The sequence below is a fragment of the Hyperolius riggenbachi genome, chromosome 1 (genome assembly GCF_040937935.1).
Source record: "Hyperolius riggenbachi isolate aHypRig1 chromosome 1, aHypRig1.pri, whole genome shotgun sequence".
NCBI classification, from domain to species: Eukaryota; Metazoa; Chordata; class Amphibia; order Anura; family Hyperoliidae; genus Hyperolius; species Hyperolius riggenbachi.
The window spans coordinates 452,401,758-452,422,245 of record NC_090646.1 but is presented as its reverse complement, the minus strand read 5'-3'; positions in this window follow the sequence as shown (position 1 = coordinate 452,422,245).

Below are 20,488 nucleotides of genomic sequence, written 5' to 3'. Positions count from 1 at the left end.
ACAGCACAGGGGGGAGGAGTATGTATATGAGAAGGAGTGCCAAGATCGTTTTAAGGAAGGTTGGAACAGCTGCCCACTATCATCTGACGAAGGCCGGTGGGCGGCCGATACTAGTGATGAGCAGAGCAGAGCGGTGACGTCACTTCCAGTTCCCCGACGGCTGTAGTTGATACACGCTGGGAACGCGTACATCGAGCGGCAGGCCTGTGAGAAGCTGAGGCGAAGGTAGCGCAGAGTGGAAGGAGCAAGGACGGCATGCACACCAAAGGACTGTGAATCAGACCGGCTGAGGGAGCCTTGCGAATGACAGGGTGGTGAGAGCCCTCAAGTGGCAAAACCTTTACAGATTGCTTTGCATGTTTTAACGCTGATGCCCTATAACCACAAGCGCTCACTAATAAGCCCCTGACATAACCTGCCAGCAGGAGGGATGTTGTTCCCATGCGTGACATTGCAACATACTGCTACCACAGAGGGGACCTTTGCAACCCTGGAGTACTAACGTGAACTGCTAGACAAACGGCTTGTGTGTGTGCTACTCCCGGGAGTAATAGGACTTCCTTATGTGTGTATGCGGTGGTGCAGTGGGTTTGAATGAGTGACACAGCCGGCTGTAAGTCAGCTTAGGAGGAACACTGCAGATCTGCTTTTTAATGGGTTGTGGGGGGTTTTGTATTAGCAATGTTAAATAAAGCGTATTTGTACAGCAGACAGTGGTGTATCGATTTTGCTCTTTAAGATGAACCGATGCAAATCGGTCATTCTAGATTAACTCAAGTGGAAAAGAATCGCAGAAGGTCAGAGAGACTCTATTGTGCTGAGGTTGGTCACATTGTCCAGAGTTGCCCTAAAAAGTCAGGAAACGCTGCCGCCTAGGTGTAGTCAGAGGTAATGCCCTAGGTGAGCCGTTGGTACCTCTAAATAATAATTGCTTGCTCCTTCCCTGCTCCATTACCTGGGAGGGTCGGGCCATGCCCACAGAAGCATTTGTAGACTCAGGTTCTGCAGCCAATTTTATAGATTATGACTTTGTCAAAAAAATTGGGGATTCCCTTACTCCCATTAGACCGTCAGATTCTGATCACGGCCGTAGAATACTCTCCGTTACAATGTAGACAGCCTCTTTCCCAGACTCCTTTGTTATTGTGTGAAATAGGGGTTCTACATAAGGAGAAACTACAGTTCTTTGTCCTGCAAATGGCAACTTCTACCATAATCCTCGGTATGCCCTGGTTGCAACTACACTCCCTTCAGATCGACTGGGCTTCAGGTCAGCTACAGAGCTGGTCAGCCCATTGTCATTAGAAATGTCGCGAACCTCCGATTTTCGCAATAGACTTCAATGGGAAGGCGAACTTTGAAAAATAGAAAAAATTATGCTGGCCAGAAAAGTGATGGAAAACATGTTTCAAGGGGTCTAACACCTGGAGGGGGGTATGGATGAGTGGGATAGACACCAAAAGCCCCGGGGAAAAATCTGGATTTGACACAAAGCAGCGTTTTAAGGGCAGAAATCACGTTGAATGCTAAATTGCAGGCCTAAAGTGCTTTCAAACATCTTGCATGTGTATACATCAATCAGGGAGTGTAATTAGAGTTCTGATTCACACTGACACACCAAACTCACTGTGTAACGCACCGCAAACAACTGTTTGTGTAGTGATGGCCGTGCTGGACTGGTGCGCACCATGGCCAGAGTGCAGGCCGTGCAGTTTTCCAGCCCATATGGTCGCCGGGCTGTGGTAGCTCAATAATAGAACAACAGTGACTGTCCAGCTGATCGAATTTGGTCTGTCCACAATGAAGCTATGACCTTATTATCTTCTTGTATGTAGGTAGGAGTCCCAGTATAGGTAGGTAGGCATAGGTAGGAGTCCCAGTATAGGTAGGTAGGCATAGGTAGGTGTCCCTGTAGTTAGCTAGGCATAGGTAGAAGTCCCAGTATAGGTAGGTAGGCATAGGTAGGTCCCCTAGTAAAGGTAGGTAGGTAGGTGTCCCCGTATAGGTAAGTGGGTGCCCCAGTAGTTAGGTAGGTATAGGTAAGTGTCCCAGTATAGATAGATAGGCAGGGCATGGCTGGCTCAGTAATAACAATTACCAAGGTGCAGCTGCAACAGATAGGGCTGTATAATGTCAGTGAGCAACACACACACAAAAAAACACATAAGGAAAACATTATCTCTCAAAAGAGAGCTGAGGGGTGCTATTTTAGCAATAACAATCATCCAGGAGCAAGCCAAGAGCCTAACTAATCTTTCCCTAGGAGAACAACTCTGCAGCAGCTGTCCCTAGTCTGTCTAGCAGGCACACGAGTGAGTGTCATGGCCAGCGAGCCTTCCTTATATAAAGGGGGGTGGGGCTCCAGGGCTTAGTGTAGCCTGCTGACTGTGATGCAGAGGGTCAAAGTTGACCCTCATAGTGCATTATGGGGCGAATCAAACTTCCGCAAAAGTTCGCCTGGTGCAGGCGAACGCGAACCCCCAAAGTTCGCCTGGAACCGTTCGCCGGCGAACCGTTCGCTACATCTCTAATTGTCATTATCATTGTTTAGAGAAAGTTGCTGTTTGTGCCACCAAGGTTCAAGTGAAAGGGGTGCCAATGCAGTACGCAGAATTTTCTGACGTGTTTAGTCCCAAATCAGCAGATAAACTCCCGCCACACCGGAGTTTTGACTGTCCCATAGAGCTAAGATCAGGTTGTATGCCTCCTAGAGGGCATCTCTATAATCTGTCGGGGCCAGAGAAGCTGGCGATGCAGGAATACATTAAAGAAAACTTGGCCAAGGGTTTTATCCGTCCTTCCCTGTCACCTGCTGGGGCTGGGTTCTTTTTTGTACAGAAAAAGGACGGTGGGCTTCGACTTGTATTGACTATCGGGGGTTGAATAAGATCACAGTAAAGAATCGTTATCCACTGCCGTTGATTGACGATTTGTTTGCCCAAGTGACCAACGCCAGTATTTTCTCTAAGTTGGACTTACGAGGGGCATACAACCTTGTACGCATTAGGGATGGTGACGAATGTAAGACGGCATTCAACACACCCGACGGGCACTACGAGTATCTGGTCATGCCCTTCGGGTTGTGCAATGCCCCTGGCGTCTTTCAAGAGTTGATCAACAAGGTTTTTAGAGAAGTTCTAGGGAAATTTGTGTTAGTGTATCTGGACGATATACTGATTTTCTCACCCAATCTGACAGAACAATCGGAAACACGTGAAGTTTGTGTTAAGAAAATTGAGGCAGAACTCTTTGTATATGAAATTAGAGAAGTGCCTGTTCGAAGTCACTAAGGTCCCTGTTTTGGGATATATTATTTCCACTTCAGGTCTCTCCATGGATCCTGAAAAAGTCTCTGCTGTATTGGAATGGCCTCAACCTGTAGGATTGAAGGCACTCCAAAGGTTTCTGGGCTTTGCCAATTACTACAGGAAGTTCATCAAAGGATTTTCTTCTGTAGTGTCACCCCTCACCAGCCTTACCAAGAAAGGGACTGACACTTACCATTGGTCAGCAGAGGCACAGTCTGCCTTTGCTACATTGAAAAGGTTATTTTGTTCTGCTCCCATTTTGAGACACGCAGATGTCAACTTCCCCTTCATTGTTGAGGTGGATGCATCAGAGATTGGGGTTGGGGCTGTGCTGTCTCAGCACTCTGGCCTTCAAGGCAAACTGCATCCCTGTGCCTTCTTTTCTCGTAGGTTCTCTCCAGCCGAGAGGAACTATGATATCGGCAACCGGGAGCTCTTGGCCATTTAGTTAGCCTTTAAAGGAATGGCGTCATTGGCTTGAAGGGGCAGAACATACGATTACAGTCTATACTGATCATAAAAATTTGGAGTACATCGAGGGGGCCAAAAGGGTTAGCCCCCGACAGGCTCGCTGGTCCTTGTTCTTTTCAAGGTTCAGATTTATTATAACGTATACTCCAGGCAGTAAGGATGTCAAAGCAGATGCATTATCTAGGTGCTTTGAGGCCGAGACAGTTCAGCCATCAACCCCTGAGACCATTTCAACTCAGAAGACTGGTGGTGGCCGCCACGGAACCCTGGCAGAATTGGGCGCTTACTCTAGGGCCTTACCAGCAGGATATCCCAGAAGGGAAGCCCGAGGGGGTACTGTTTGTGCCACTGCCTTTTCGCTTACAACTCCTACAGTTGTTTCACGCCCGTAAGAATGCAGGGCATCCCGGGGCTGCTCGAACTCAGGATCTACTGGCCAGATGTGTATGGTGGCCTTCTTTGGCACTTGATTGCAAAGAGTCTGTGAGAGAGTGCTCTGTGTGTGCCAGAAATAAGCCCTCTCGTCAAGCACCAGTAGGTACGCTACAACCGTTGCCAGTTCCAAGTGAACCATGGACTCATTTTTCTATGGACGTTGTAGGAGAACTCCCCAGGTCTGAAGGCAAGACGGTCATCTGGGTGGTAGTTGATAGGTTCAGTAAAATGGCTCATTTTGTCCCATTGAAAGGACTCCCCTCGGCCCAGGAATTAGCTGATCTCTTCATTCGGCACATTTTCCGGCTGCATGGCATTTCAGAGAATGTGGTGTCAGATAGGGGAGTCCAGTTAGTGTCTAAATTCTGGAGAGTCTTTTGCAATCAGCTCGGTATGGACCTGTCATTCTCATCAGGCTACCACCCACAGACCAACGGACAGACCGAAAGGGTTAACCAGTCCCTGTAGCAATTTCTTAGGTGTTATGTGGCAGATGCACAGTCAGATTGGGTAAAGTTCCTGCCGTTTGCAGAATTTGCACATAATAACCTAAAGAGTTCTGTGGTGATATATTGGGGTGCTTATGATGTAAGGATAACAGGAACATATTCTTTCATTTTTCTGCCTGTGTTCCATGGAGGGAGCTGTTGCCTTTGATTGCTTGGGGCAAGGAAGTGGGTATTGTCTTGACCATATGAAGTGCTTTGAGTTTCTGCTAATGGGATTATCTGCCTGGCTTTTTGAACTCAGGAGACGGCCCATTGTCTCAATACACAAAGCAAGTCTAGTCAGGAAAAGACTAACACATGTCAACTTGTGGTGAAGAAACGCAAACATACCCTGTAAATTGCATCTATTGGAAGGGGGTTGGAAATCTCTGCAGACTTTAAAAACAGGAGACAGGAAAAAGCCTTAATCAAGTTTTCACCTGGAGTTGAAAGCCTCACTTAACAATCTCTTGATGTATAGACATTGTAACCTGGGGAAATTGGGCTAAGGAAGTCTTTTGTTGGGTGTGGGTACTATAGTGGATGTTGGATCTCTGGAAAAGGAATTGCTTTGAAATCTGTAAGTGTCAACAGGATATTTGTTGTTCTCAAGATTATGACAAGCGTTCAGTGATGTCACAAACGGGGAAAGTGCATTAGTTCCTGGGGGCTGGACATTAAATGCCCCAGGGGACACTTCGGACTATTTAGGCTGGCCCAGGACAGCCACCGGTATCTGCTCTTGGAGATAGCGCATAGCTAGAGTTGATCTCGACTTCTGGTCGAACAAGCGGCATGCTCCTGCCGACAACGTTGAGACCTTCAAGTTGGTAACGTTTTTAATCCCCATTTTTATTTTTACGCAAGTATCCGTGTGTATCTTTGTAACTTTTATCTTTGTAACTTTTATCTTGTAACTATTTTTACTTTGTTTTTTGTAATATTTTGTATATATCAAGTTCTGCATTGTTCTATGTTTTTCTGGAATATTAAATTATTATTTAATAAGTTTGACTTCTGCTGTACTAAACTAACACTCATAGCCTAAAGGAGACTGCAGTGTAGCTGTGTATAAGTCCGTGCCTAGTTGTATGTTTGAGCAACACTACCATATGAAATTGTAATTGCATTGTGTGTGGGGGGGCGTTTGTCATACGTTGGCCTAAAGCGCGCAGCTGACCCAACGTACGAAACGCCAGTGCGAGTAGCTAACAGTATCGTTCAGATCGACTGTTAGTGGTTTTGCTGCACGACAGTGTAACTCGCATTACAAGTCAGTGTCTGATTGTGCTGTGTTACTGTACACCTGTACTGTGTGTGTGGGTGCGTGGCGTTCTCGTATTCGGCCTAAGCGCAAAGCTGACCCAAATACGAAAACGCGGAGTGCGCGCTGAGGACTCGACAGCAGAGTGGAAGTGTCTAGTGAACCGCTAGTGGTGGCAGTGAGAGGTGTTCTGAGGGGTCCCAGCCTTGTTTTAGCTTGACTAAGGCTGCTTCCCATCTCAGTCTGGTCAAACCCGCAGTCGGGAACCGTATACGCAGGCGTGCCGCGGGACGGTTCCTGACAAGTTCCTCTTCAGGTTTTTCTCCATTCCAGGTGGTTTCAGGGAGATCTCCCAAGTTTTCTCCAATACCAGTGGCATCTTCTCCTTTTTCGGCCCTAGAGGATTGGCAAAGGGCATTAAAGGAGATTTGGGTGCTAGTTAAAAGGAATCTGGGGAAAGCCTTCCAGACTCAGAAAAAACAGGCAGATAAGAGGCGGTCTGTAGAGTGGAAGTTTTCCCCAGGAGACATGGTGTGGGTGTCTACTTGGCATCCGGCCCTAAAGCAACCATCACCTAAGTTAGGTCCCAGATTTTTAGGCCCATATCCGGTGTCCAGAAAAATTAATGATGGGACATATGTGATTGATCTCCTAGCTAGCATGAGAGGTGTGAGATCATTTCATGTTTCTTTGCTGAAGCCTGCAGTGCATGTGGATTCCTCCCCCGCCCCCCTGTGATAATTAACGGCCAACCCGAGTATGAAATTGAGAAGATTTTAGATTCTCGGTTGGTGCAGAATTCTGTACAGTACCTGGTCATTTGGAAGGAGTATGGCCTGGAAGAGAGAACTTGTGTGCCGGATTACCGCATGCATGCTGAGGAGCTAAAAAAAGAGTTTCATGACTTACACCCTGAGAAGCCGTGTAAGAAGTGTCCGGGGTACTGTAATGGTTAGCGGAGAGGCCGCCGCGGCGGTAAGCGGCATGGCGGCCGTATCCGCGTCTCAGCCGGTGGCCTCCGCTGCGCGGTTACATGTTGGAGTTTTGCCTGGTCCCTCAGTTGCACATAGACTGAGGGCTACGCGCGCGCGCCAGGCGACAGGACCTTTATGCAGGTAGAAGGGGAGTCAGCTGATCAGCCAGTCAGCTGACTCCAGTAGTGCTCCGGATTGGCTGAGTGACTGGCGCTGTGGAGCGCTCTGAGTATATATAGGACCTAAATAGATTTTCTGCACACTTCGCATTCAATTCAGATGCAAATCATATGCAAATCTGCCACTACTTATCATGCAAACAGGAAACTCAGGAGGAGGGGCTGGGAGCAGCTAACCTGACAGTTACATAGTTACAAAGTTAGGAAAGGTGGGGGAAAGGCTGCGCATCCCTAAACACATGTTGCAATTGAATGGTTAATCGCACAGGCATACACCGCCTCTGACAGACTGAAAAATGCATGCCCTGCATCCAAGACAAGTGCTAACATTTATTAAACTAGGAGGAACTTTAGCTTCCAATATGGTTTGCATGCAAAATATATTATACTAGACACTTGCGCCACGGTGAGGCAAACCTCCAGGCAAGTGACCTAACCTAAATTTAAAACCTTGGGAGCAGCTAAGCAAAAAAAATGTGTAACTTACATTTGGTTGAACAGCGAGGAGAACGCCAGCGCATACCACTAAGGCTGCATCTGAAATGACCACCAGCTCAGTGTGAAGCACCTAAATAGATTTTCTGCACACTTCGCATTCAATTCAGATGCAAATCATATGCAAATCTGCTACTACTTATCATGCAAACAGGAAACTCAGGAGGAGGGGCTGGGAGAAGCTAACCTGACAGTTACACAGTTACAAAGTTAGGAAAGGTGGGGGGAAAGGCTGCGCATCCCTAAATACATGTTGCAATTGAATGGTTAATCGCACAGGCATACACCGCCTCTGCCAGACTGAAAAATGCATGCCCTGCATCCAAGACAAGTGCTAACATTTATTAAACTAGGAGGAACTTTAGCTTCCAATATGGTTTGCATGCAAAGTATATTATACTAGACCAGGGGTAGGGAACCTTGGCTCTCCAGCTGTGATAAAACTACAAATCCCAGCATGCATTTGCCTTTATTAATCATGACTGTGGCTGTCAGAATCCTGCAATGCATTGTGGGACTTGTAGTTCCTTAACAGCTGGAGAGCCAAGGTTCCCTACCCCTGTACTAGACACTTGCGCCACGGTGAGGCAAACCTCCGGGCAAGTGACCTAACCTAAATTTAAAACCTTGGGAGCAGCTAAGCAAAAAAAATGTGTAACTTACATTTGGTTGAACAGCGAGGAGACCGCCAGCACATACCACTAACTACAACGAATTTAGCAAAGAGGAGCTATAAGTCCCCCTATTATAAATTACATAAACAATAGTGCCATAATGAGCGATAAAAATTTCTCAAATCAGGATGCAAGATGAATACAAAAATCTTTATTAAGGTAGCCAACCACAAACAAGATAAAAACAATTAAAAACAATGCAACCAGACCTGGACTAAAAAAGTCCCTAGTACAAAAATAGATCACTGAGCCAAGTGCTAATAATTATAATAATGATAATAATCTATGCCCTACCTAGGAGTCCCTGTGGTCTTAACTAATATAATGACAATGCCACAGCCTAATAAATAATGAAGTAATATTCTAATGGCACTGTGCCACAGTGAGACTCCCACGGAAAGGCATCAACATCCCTATTACCAATCCACTAACAACAGTTGTCACTGGTTTAAAGTGCTTGTGCCATAATACATAATAACAATTTGTAATGTGCAAAATTAATATACATCTACAATAAGGTGCAATAAATATTAGAAAGAGGTGAAGTAGATACAAATGAATAATAGCAGCATATGCAAAAGATGGCGGCAAGAAGCACGCCAATGAGGTAGTGACAGTGTAGAAATAAAGCCAGTAACAGCAATGAGAGGGAAGATCGCACAGGGGCTCACCTAATGGTTCAGTACTAATCTCAGGGCTGGTCGCACCGGCGCTGCCCGCGCCGTCCACTAGTTCCGCCGAAGCTGCAAAGGACAATGCTGAAAAAGAGCTGGCGCAATTTACACCCTAAAGCACAGACGCGCCCGCGTCATTTGGCTTGACCCCGTCTAAATGTCAGCGCGAGAGGTCAGCCATGCATGTAAACGGACACATGAAAACTAAGGGATACGCATAGAAAAAAGATATCCACCATCTAGTGGTGAAAATGAAGAATGCGTATAAGAAAATGCATGAAACATACTAATTACGTTTAAAGAGAACCTGTACTGAGTAAAATTATTTAAAATAAACACATGAGGCAACTTCAAATGAACATTACATAGTTACCTTGCCATCAGTTCCTCTCAGAAGCTCACCATTTTCTTCTGACAATGATCCCTTCCAGTTCTGACAACATTTTGTCAGAGCTGAAATATATCAGTTGCTGTCAGTTACAGCTGAGAGGAGAACTGATGTGTCCATGTTTCCCTATGGCTCAAGTGGACGATGTTACAGTTTAACAGTGTGCTGACCAGGAAGCTGTTATGGGGCAATAGCCATTTTCAAAATGGAGGACAGAGAATTCCATTGATCACAGTGGACAAACAGGATGCAGGAGAGGAAAAATAGATTGATGAGTACACTATACAGGAGGCATGTATGACTTGTGTATGTTTATTTTTACTTTTAATGTTCAGTTCAGGTTTTCTTTAAAGACTAAACTTCCGCCATCTAGTGGGCAAAGTAAAGATTACATGCAATCTACACATTGAGAAAAATGTAAAAAGTGTCATGAATATCTTGCCGCCATCTTGTGGACAAAAAAGAATTTACAATTGCATAATAAAACCCCAACAAAGATTCAAGTATAAATCTATACAGCCTAAAAAGCAAATTCATAAATGGGGCAGAGGAATACTGGAACAATTTCTTCCTATAATATATTCAAATAGGTCCCAAATTGAAGTATTAAGCTTGTAGACAAAAATGTTAAAAAAATCTTCAGATAGGCAACTCTGGGCCATATGCAATTAACTTTTTCACCTCACTTTTCTCCTAGGAGATAATTTTTCAACTTCTTTTTAAAATTACTTTTCACCATTTTGTAATAGAAAAAGTACCAAAAAGTTGGTGAAAAATCAAAATTATTTTGAGTATTTTCTTGCTTTCTGGTGGCTTAAATGGCATTTTATTGACAATTTTAAAAAGAGGAGAAAACTCAGGAGAAAAAATGAATTGCATATGGTCCTCTGTGTTTCTCAGAGAGAGGACCAGCAATCCAAGAATGAAGGTCACCATCAGATATTATGGCTTTATCATCAAGATGTATCCAAAACAACTGTAAATAATCAAACAAAAAGAATGCCATTAAAAATCTTCACTTAAACCAGGCAAAATTCCTCATACACTCCAAAGGAGGGCAAGGAGAAACAACAAAACATGATTACAACTTGTACCATAGTCCCAAAGAACATATCAAAAATTGGAAAAAAGGTCCAGTCTTCTCACCTTAGACTGTAGTATATACACAAGTAGGACCACATCTACTCACATAATGGGGGCCAGGCCATAGTTAGGCAGTGGTCAAAGAAGAAACAAGGGAAACCCTTATCCCAAGGTAGGTATACCTAAACATAACCACCATGTGTTAAAGAGCCAAGAGAAGAAACTGAAATCCTCATCCCAAATCAGGGACATCTATAGATAACCATAATATATTTAAGGGAATAAATAGTCCAGCTTCCTTACCCAAAGCTGTAAAAAATATTAATGAGGTAGAGAAAGTCCAGCTCTCTTACCTCAAAGCTGTAGAGAATAAGGAAGGTAAAGAAATAAGATCCCACAGTGAACTATAAGACATATGTCTATTGTGGTAAATAACAGCCCAAATTAAAGTCTTCATTTAGACCTTGAGGAACTTTCGTACCCAATTTATGAATCCAACGCAATTCCCATTGTAGCATTTTAATGACAGTTTCCACCTCTGCTGTTGGGTTGTAGTCTTTGGAGTCCATAAACCTTCCAGTTCTCTATTTTACTTTGGGGACACATTAATGTGTGTGCTGCCACTGTTGTTAACATATTATCATTTAAATGATCCCTAAATGCCAACTTCATGTTGGAGCGATGTTTCTGGATTCTTAACTTTAGGGGATTTTTTGTCTGTCCAACGTATCTTTTGGTGCAACCACATTCTAGAAGGTAAATTACCCAAGAGGTTTGGCAATTAATAAAGTCATGAAGCACAATACGTGAGTTGTCGTTATACTTTGGTAAAGTCTTTGTGGGCGGCATTAATGAGCATATTGAACAGCCGCCACCAGGATAACTTCCCTTAGCACTTAACATTCTCTGTGGATATGTATAGTGGCTATGACAAAGCTTGTCTTTCAAAGTTGGTGCTCTCTTTGCCGTAACTGACGGCCTTGGAGTGATGTATTGTTTTATCACTGGATCACTTTGTAAAATTCCCCAATGGGTTTTTAGAATACTGTAAATCTCATTCCAACCTTCATTGTATGTTGTTATTAACCTCACTAAGTTATCACTTTTGGTATTACCTTTTTTGGTTTTTAAAAGTTCTTCTCTTGATGTAAATCTAGCTCTTCGCCAAGCCTTTCTTATGTACTGATTAGGGTATCCTCTATCTTTGAATCTTTCTGCTAGCTTACTGGCTTGCCTTTCAAATTCTTCATTATCTGTACAGTTCCATCTGATTCTCAAAAACTGTCCGGTAGGTATGCCACATTTCGTGGCCTTGGTATGAAAGGAGAAGTAATGCAGGAGACTGTTAACTGCTGTGGTTTTGCGGTATAATGTAGTATTCAAATAACCCTCAGGTCCCTTATAGATCTTGATGTCCAGGAAACTTACTTCATTCTGGGAAACATCGAAAGTAAGAAATATATTAAGATCGTTATTGTTAATGGTCATCATAAATTCCTGTAATAAGTCTAAGCTGTCCTGCCACAAAATGAAGACGTCATCGATGAAACGATGCCAACCCCGCAATAGTGGGGCAGAATCGTTGCAGCGACGACGCCCACACATACTCCCTTTCCCACCACCCAAGGAAGAGGTTGGCCACTGAGGGCGCACATTTAGCCCCCATGGCCACACCCCTTACCTGTAGGTAGTACGTGTTGTTAAAGAGGAAGTAATTGTGCATCAGCACAAACTCCAGCAGCTCCAATAACCAAAGATTTCTTAGGCGATTATCAATAGACTCCATGTCTAAAAAATATTTTACCGCTCTTATACCATGCTGGTGGAAGATATTTGAGTATAAACTCTCAACATCACAAGTAACTAAAAAATCCTCACTGTCAACTTGTATTTCTGTTATTTTGTTGATAATATCAACAGAGTCGCGGGTATAGGATTCAAGAGACACAACATGGGGCTGTAAATGAAAATCTATGAAGGCACAACACTTCTCATTTAAAGGGAAGGTCCAAGCAAAAAAAAAAAATGAGTTTAACTTACCTGGGGCTTCTACCAGCCCCATGTAGCCATCCTGTGCCCTCATAGTCACTCACTGCTGCTCCAGTCCCCCGCTGGCAGCTTTCTGACCTCGGAGGTCAGGGCCGCATTGTGTACATTTTTACGCATTCCCGCTAGTGCAGCAACATTAACATATACATTTTTACGCGTTAGTGGTGCAACGCATACATTTTTGTTCCTGCACTAGCTGGAATGCGTAAAAATGTATGCAATGCGGCCCTGACCTCCGAGGTCAGAAAGCTGCCAGCGGGGGACCGGAGCAGCAGTGAGTGACTACGAGGGCACAGGATGGCTACATGGGGCTGGTAGAAGCCCCAGGTAAGTGAAACTCATTTTTTTTTTTTGCTTGGACCTTCCCTTTAAGCTCCCCACACCAGCAACTATTGGTCTCCCAGGTGGACTATGCTTGTTTTTATGTACTTTTGGTAAGATATAAAAGGTCGGTGTCACTGGCTGGTTGACCCATAAGTATTCAAATTCTTTTTTGGTAATAATATTTTCTTCTAAGCCAAGCTGTAATAAGACTTTCAGTTCTTTCTGATAGGCCCCCATTGGATTAACTGTGAGTTTTCTGTAGAATCTTGTGTCCTGAAGTTGCCTGTATGCCTCCTTTTCATAAAGGTCCCTCGGCCAAACCACTATATTGCCCCCCTTGTCAGCCTCCTTGATAATGATATCAGGTCTATTCCCTAAATCTGTGAGAGCCTTTCTTTCTTCCCCAGTTATGTTGTCTCTCATTGTGTGGCTACAAGTGATCTGCTGTAGTTCCCTTGATACCACATCAAAGAAGACCTGAACCTGAGGGCAAGAGTTAAAAGCCGGTAAGTATTTCGAGGCTGGTCTAAATCGGGTGCTTTTACTTACCCCTGTGCGGGACCACCAGCTTCCAGCCCCACCTCCTGAGTTTCCTGTTTGCATGATAAGTAGTAGCAGATTTGCATATGATTTGCATCTGAATTGAATGCGAAGTGTGCAGAAAATCTATTTAGGTGCTTCACACTGAGCTGGTGGTCATTTCAGATGCAGCCTTAGTGGTATGCGCTGGCGTTCTCCTCGCTGTTCAACCAAATGTAAGTTACACATTTTTTTTGCTTAGCTGCTCCCAAGGTTTTAAATTTAGGTTAGGTCACTTGCCTGGAGGTTTGCCTCACCGTGGCGCAAGTGTCTAGTATAATATACTTTGCATGCAAACCATATTGGAAGCTAAAGTTCCTCATAGTTTAATAAATGTTAGCACTTGTCTTGGATGCAGGGCATTCATTTTTCAGTCTGGCAGAGGCAGTGTATGCCTGTGCGATTAACCATTCAATTGCAACATGTGTTTAGGGATGTGCAGCCTTTCCCCCCACCTTTCCTATATATAGGACCTGCCTGTCAGTTGCTCTTTGTCTGCTGTTGCATATGCTACGTGTTAGCACTCAGACCCTTAGTCAGATCCGAAAGTGTGCTAGAACCAGCAGGAGCTGGGGATCCATAGACAGATTCTGTTGATAGCTTAAAGTACTAATTGAATTGTATTATTTGTTATGACCTTCTGCTAGCCTTGACTACTCTTCTTTCTTCTGATTCTGTGCCTATGCCTATCTGATCTTGTTGCCGACTCAGCTTATACCTCACTCTGATTCGGTCTTCTGTCTTTGTGCCGTATCTGTCCGTGTGTTGCTGAACCTGCTTGTCTGACTCTTCTGCCCTCACCAGTGAGCTTAGTTCTGGTGAGGGATTCTCAGTTTAGTTATCACCTGCTCCTCAGGTTGATAGCTGCAGTGCAGTCTGAATCACCTGCTCCTCAGGTTGAGAGCTGCAGTATAGTCTGGATCACCTGCTCCTCAGGTTGATAGCTGCAGTACAGTCTGAATCACCTGCTCCTCAGGTTGATAGCTGCAGTACAGTCTGAATCACCTGCTCCTCAGGTTGATAGCTGCAGTACAGTATTACTCACCTGCTCCTCAGGTGACTAACCTCTACAGTACAGTCCTCATCGCCTGCTCCTCAGGTGAACAGAGGCTGCAGTACAGTTTGATCTCCTGCCCCTCAGGTGATCATCTGCTGCAGTACAGTCTGAATCACCCACTCCACAGGTGATCAGTATAAGTTGTCCTACTGTGCTTCATCCGCTCCTCGGGTGAACCGATCATTAAATCCATCCGTGTCTCCAGCCTGCTGGAGTACTGATTCCAGTGTTCTATAGAGATACCTTCCTCTACCAGCTCCTCTGGGATAGTGGGTATCTCTAACTTGTGCTGTTGCACCAAACACTTGTCTTACACCTGAGTGTCCTGTGTCTTGCTATACTTGCATTATTGGTGATTCTGCAGATCACCACATAATCAGGTATAACATCTGTATTATTGGTGATACTGCAGATCACCAATAATCAGAAAATCTGTTCTTGCTGACACCGATCGTTACACTAGAAAAATGTAAAACACACATATAAGTTTAAAAAAAGGAATGCCAGATACTTACCTCAGTAAAGGGAAGCCTCTGATTAAGAAGCTTTACCAATCCTCCTATACAGCATCATTACTCACTGGGACCTTCTTCTTCGCGGTACATGCCTGCACAGTAACACAGAGCCACTTGTGCACTGAGGTCAAAGCTGTTCATGAGTGACTCCATGCAACGCATGGGCATTCTTGCTCCTGCACAGTATGGCTGCACTCATACATGAATGGGAGCTCTCCCCACAAACCTATTTGGCAACCCTTTGTCAAATAGGTTCAGAGGGTCCCAGCACTGGATCAATACCAATGTTCATAGGGCTGCGCTGCCTTCAATCTTTATAATAGCTACCCCTAATTTCCCTCAATTACAATCACATCAAGTCCTATGAGACCAAACTGCGGCCAAAAAAGTTTAGCAAAGTCCTGTCAGATCAAACTGCAGCCAGGAAGTTTTGAAAACACTGTTCGTGGGATCGCTGTTTCACTTTTCCAAGTATAGATAATACAGATAGCTGAACTGCGCTCTCCACAACTTCGTAAAAAACACAAGACAAGCTCCACATAGCGTAACTCAGTTATAAGAATCCACAGACACCCGGCCATGTCACAGTGAATAGTGCAGCACTTGTGAATCCTCTCCCCAATATAGATTGCGCTCACCGGATTCTAGCCACCTCAGACATCAGGTGGATCTAGCGTTTGATTTGAGTCAAATGCTAGATCCACCTGATGTCTGAGGTGGCTAGAATCCGGTGAGCGCAATCTATATTGGGGAGAGGATTCACGAGTGCTGCACTATTCACTTTGACATGGCCGGGTGTCTGCGGATTCTTATAACGGAGTTACGCTATGTGGAGCTTGTCTTGTGTTTTTACTAAGCTGTGGAGGACACAGTTCAGCAATCTGTGTCAGCACTGGATATATAGGGTGTATAAGGATAGGGATGCCTCTGGAGGCTTCCCTCTACTGAGGTAAGTGTGTAGTTTTGGCATTTTTTTCTCCCTTCACATACATTTTAAAGAGGAACTGTAAGGAGAGCATTAAAAAAAATAAAAGAGAGTGATATGAGGAAAAGAAGAGCTATAAGCCCCCTTACCCTGTCAGTGTGGTATAGAAAAAGTGCCTCATGCAGCATGGGGGAATCATGTTTACTTCTGGCACACAAAGCTAGAGGTTTTTTTTTTATTCCCTTAGTTGAAGACTAATTTTGCCACAATTCTGTTTGCAATTCTAATTCAGGGAGTGATTCTAGTTTCCTGAATGAGAATTGCAAATACAATTGTGGCAAAAATGTTGCCATGATTAGCAGTATAAAAAAATGCTGTAGAAAATGTGACCAGACACAGCTCCAGCATAGCATTGGCATAGCAGCCTAGTGGACAGCAGAGAAATAGCAGACAGAAATGGCAGAAAAGAACACAGTGTTCTCTTCTGCCATTTCTGTCTGCTATTTCTCTGCTGTCCACTAGGCTGCTATGCCAATGCTATGCTGGAGCTGTGTCTGGTCACATTTTCTACAGCATTTTTTTATAGTGCCTGATATCTCAGCGCTCATACCTCCCACACACACCAATTTTGAGGGTAGGGAGGGGGCCCCCCTGAACTACCTATGTGCCAAATTACAGCCCCCCCCCCCCTGAAATTTAGCACAGAGTTATGACTACTCAGATCTAGGGCCTTTAATATGATCATTATGCAAATCAGGAAGTTGCTGCATGTGATGTCATTACCCACAAGGCTGTGCATCCAAGGCTGAAATTTAATTAATTCCATTGGCTGCCGGACTTCTTATCCTCTGAAAACTGGGTTTTCTCTGAAAAAAACAGCCATCAGGTTCTCACTGGCGGTGAGTGCATTTCCACCTTACAGTTCCTCTTTAAGCCTTTGATGTTATTTTTCTGTGACCAGCGCAAAGACAAAATTGGAGCTATACACTACATTTCTATTAGATCAACTACTTTTATTTCAGCTTGTCCATTTTAGGGTAGCAACAATTTAATGCAATCCTTTTACCTTACAGAGGAACTTTACTGAATATAACTTAATATAGACAAAAAAAATTATTTTATTACTTTATAAATTATTTAGATAATGTTTGCCCATTGCAAAACCTTTTTTTACCCTGATTTACATTCTTAAATTTATCCCAGATGTTGATATCTTTACTGATGGCAGGAGCATCACTGTGGCTTGTTTGTTTGTTGTTAATTGAGCAGAAACAACACCTTGTCTCCCAGAGTCCTCAGGGGTACAATGCTGTGACATCATAGCCTAGACGATGCATCACTGGGAGGCCAAGGTTATATGCAAATATACAGAAATGTATAGGAAGTCTTTGTGATGCTGAAAACAGGATAATTACGGTAATGTAAAAATGGGTATACTAAATAATGTATTACATTCTACTATATGTCAAGTGCCTCTTCAAGTGGGTTGACAGTTTCTCTAATCATAGCTCTTACATTGTGTCCACAATCATGATATCAGACAGGGTTTTCATTCCATGCCAAATAACTAGCCCCATATATTAAAAAATGCAGTATTTTGGGGGGAAAAAAATATAATTTTTTTCATTTGACAACAGAAATCTTTTATATAAAGACTCGGAATTAGTTTGTAAATAAAGCATTGTTATTTGTATTATTATTATTATAGCAACTTGCATTGTATGGTTATGTATGTCTCTAAAAGTAAGATTTTAGCTGTTCTTTAGCTCTTCTATGCTGTATTGAACTAGATAGTGATTACTATCTGTTTTTCGTTTTAACCATTCCAGTATGCAATTGTGCTGAAAGGAAGTGTTAGCTCTTTTTTACTTTCTTCTATTATAAAAAGACGTGTCATTATTATACAACCCTGGAGTACTAAATACAAGGCACGGTTTCCTGTGGATAACCAGGTACCCTTGATCATGTGTGCAAAATGCCCCATAGGACTTTATCTGGGACAAAAAAAGGCAACCTGCATCAGAAAAGGAACAAACATACTATTGTCAGCAAAGGAACTGATGTCCCAATAGCCGCACATTAATGTAACCAGGGATGCAACTTGAGCAACCTTCAGGTTACTATACTTATGGGTAATTTCAAATCTCAGAAAGACAAACTGATGTGAGAAACAAAATGTATGCTAAGGTTTGAAACTGTAGATCTAGAATCGACCAGAGAGTGCAAATTTTTGTGCTTGTATGACTTTGAGTTTAATTACCATATCCCAATCCCCCTTAAATAATATTGTATCTGTTCTGTTTTAACTACCTTATCTGAATGAATCCTGGATTTACGATCGTTTCGTGCAAGGTCAGGCTTACCAGGGTATGTGAGAAGTTCTCAAGAGGATTTATCTAGTTTTCATAAATAACTTCACAACATTTTAATGGCATTGCCTTGTATTAGCAAAACAAGTTTCATTCTGCTTTTTGATGTTTAATGCATCTGGGTGACATTGATTTGTATTAGTTGAAAAATCCCTGCACCACATTTTGATTTCCAAATGTATATAAGTTGGGCTTTAAAGGTTAAGTCCATTGCACACCATGGGAGATTGAAGAAAAATGTACTTTATTAAAGTTTACTCTTGAATCGTTTGAAGTTAGCCAATAAAGGGCACCATTAATTGGAAACTTTCTGTCTTAACTGATGGGCAACATGCTCTATCTTTGTTCCTGACACATTTAGTTTTGTTATTATTGTGTCAATTGTTTAGGTAATAATTGTAGTTATTTTATTATTATTTTTTTCAATCACAGGGTTCATTTTTTTAAAATCTTTTTTTGATAGAGGGACACAGGTGTGAGCAATCTGTTCTCACCCCCACAAAGTATGTAGGAGAGAACAGATCTGAAATAGCATCTATGTTTATCTTGTCATGTGATCAAACGTAGTCAAACTAATCACATGACTTGTAGAGCAAAGACTGGTTGCATAAAGCTTCAGAACTGCCATAAATATAACATTAGGTTCCAAAGCTGATTAGCAACATGGTGGGTGGAGGCAGCAAGAAGCCCTGGCATTAGCATATTTGAAATTACTGTTCACTTTTCTCATGAATTAATCTCATTCATCAATCTGTAACGATAGTAATCCATGGTTAAAACCCCTTTAACACTAAGTTGGGACCTTATTCAATTCACTTTTTTTCCAAAGTTTTCTCCAAGGTGATATTTTCACACCTTGTTAATAAAATGCCTTTTAAGCGCCACCAAGTGAGAAAATACTCAAAATATATTTGGCAGTACTTTTTCATCTACATGTTGGTACTTTTTCATTTACAAAGCTGAACAGTTATTTTAAAAAGAAGTTGAAAAAATATCACCTAGGAGAAAACATTGCATATGGGCCCTGGAGCTTGATTCATTAAACCTACCATGCACAAACAGCGCGAGTTAATATTAGTGCGAGCACGCTACGCGTGGTCCTTTCATCGTAGCGTGCGCTTTTAACTTACACGCAGTGCTCCTAATTGCTGCGCGATGTGCTTGTAGTGCAGCTGCAATACTTCGCTAGTGTGGCCACTACTACATTAATTAACATAGTAGCGGCCATGCTAGCGAGGTATTGCGGTCATGCTATGAGCACATCGTGCAGCAGTTTGAAGCATCATGCATAAGTTACGAGCACATGCTACGCTGACATGACTGCGGGTAGGGTGGGCTGGCTAATATTAACCAGCACTGTTTGTGTGCAATAGGTTTAATAAATCAAGCCCCTGGTGCAGTGTGATTACACCTTGCCCATGAAATTGTACCTCGCATTATAGCTACGGTGTGACCAAATCAGTGACGCATTCTTTCCATTGAAGCTTCAGGGGTATACACGTAAGTTATCTGCATGCAGTGCGTTACCACACCGGGACATCTAACGCATCGTGATCACTGTCTCCTCTGACGGGATGCAGTTTTTTTGTGCGATACACTGTGTGCCAATGCATTAAGTGTATATAAAATACAATTTCTTTGATTCTGTCACTAAACGTTCCCATTGATCCAGACAAATGGACCGATGGGAATCCTCAACAGCACATACATATATACTAAACAAACAAACACAGAACATTTATATTACGCTTTTCTCCTGGCGGACTCAAAGCGCCAGAGCTGCAGCCACTAGGACACGCTCTATAGGCAGTAGCAGTGTTAGGGAGACTTGCCCAAGTTCCCCTACTGAATAAGTCCTGGCTTACTGAACAGGCAGAGCCGAGATTCGAACCCAGGTCGCCTGTGTCAGAGGCAGAGCCCTTAACCATTACACTATCCAGCCACTACATATATAATGCATGGACCTTGGGTCATTGTGTGTTGGACAAGAAATAGATGAGGACACTGGGACAATATTTTGCAATCAAAGAATTAAAAATATGGATAGAAAAAAAGAAGAGAGGAAAAACAAAATATTTGAAAACTGGTGTGTTTATTTCTTTCAAATATGTACAACTATGATTTACTTTTAACACTTCATGGTAAATAAGTAAGGGGTCATCACTTACATCTTTTAGTTATTCATTTGGGTGGGGGTGGCTATTTGGTCACTCCCTTATTAAGGTGGGTGATCAGGT